The 1040-nt window shown below is 46.6% G+C and overlaps 1 protein-coding gene across 1 annotated transcript in view; it reads right to left on the bottom strand.

The window, feature by feature from the left end:
- Msmb (microseminoprotein beta) overlaps nucleotides 1-1040 on the bottom strand; it is a 16955-nt gene that overhangs the window by 9575 nt on the left and 6340 nt on the right. The window lies entirely within an intron of this gene.

Below are 1040 nucleotides of genomic sequence, written 5' to 3'. Positions count from 1 at the left end.
TCACTTTGTAGACCAGGTTGGCCTCGAACTCAGAAATCCGCCTGCCTCTGCCTCCCGAGTGCTGGGATTAAAGGCGTGCGCCACCACGCCCGGCCCTGATAATGTTTCTTAAGCAAACTTAAATTCTTCTAGATTCTATTTCAGCACAGACATTGGAGAATAAATAGGACCTTCCTTTTTAACCTCTTAGAAATTAGGGAGTTACTGGCAACAGGGACCCATCTTGTTTTTTCTGGTTGTCCTAAATAAACCCCTCACTTCTCTGCTGGGATAGCTTTGTGACCGTGATTCTCAATGCTAGGTGCACATGTGAAGCATGGTAGGTACTTAAAAATCACCCACGGACTGGAGTATAGCTTAGCGGTAGAACATGTATTTAGGATGCACAAAGCCCTAGATTCAATCTCCAGCACCTGAATAAACAAACAAACCTTGTGTGCCAGATCCCCACCAAAGAACAATAAGGTCAGAATCTCTCGGTGGAGCCCACACTGCCTGGTTTACTGTGGATTTTTTGTGGGAAGGGAGGCATACAGCATGTATTGAACTCCCTATATGCTTTTTAAAAATTACTTGTTTTTATTTTACTTATATGAACGTTTCTCCTGTATTTGTGTAAGATTGTATTGTATCTACAGAGACCAGACGCCCTGGAGCTGGAATTACCAAGTGTTGTAAGACCCTCATGTGCAGGCCGGGAACTGAACTTGGATCCCTCTATGAGAGTATCCAGTGCTCTTTACCACTAAGCCATCTCTCCAGGCCCTGAATGGACTCTCAGCCGTTCTGTCTCTGCCTCCTGAGTGCAGGGATTGCAAGGAAATGCCATCGCAATTGCTTTCTGCAGTGCCAGGATTGAATGCAGTACCTCACACATACTAAGCAAGCATTCTACCAAGAGAACCGCATCCCCAGTCCTCTGCCTTATTTTTTAAAATGTCCATCCAGAGCCGGGCGTGGTGGCGCACGCCTTTAATCCCAGCACTCGGGAGGCAGAGGCAGGTGGATTTCTGAGTTCGAGGCCAGCCTGGTCTACAAAG

Source organism: Mus caroli, chromosome 14 (genome assembly GCF_900094665.2).
Source record: "Mus caroli chromosome 14, CAROLI_EIJ_v1.1, whole genome shotgun sequence".
In the NCBI taxonomy this organism is placed as follows: domain Eukaryota; kingdom Metazoa; phylum Chordata; class Mammalia; order Rodentia; family Muridae; genus Mus; species Mus caroli.
The sequence above is the reverse complement of the archived record's forward strand: the minus strand, read 5'-3'. Positions and strand labels throughout refer to the sequence as shown.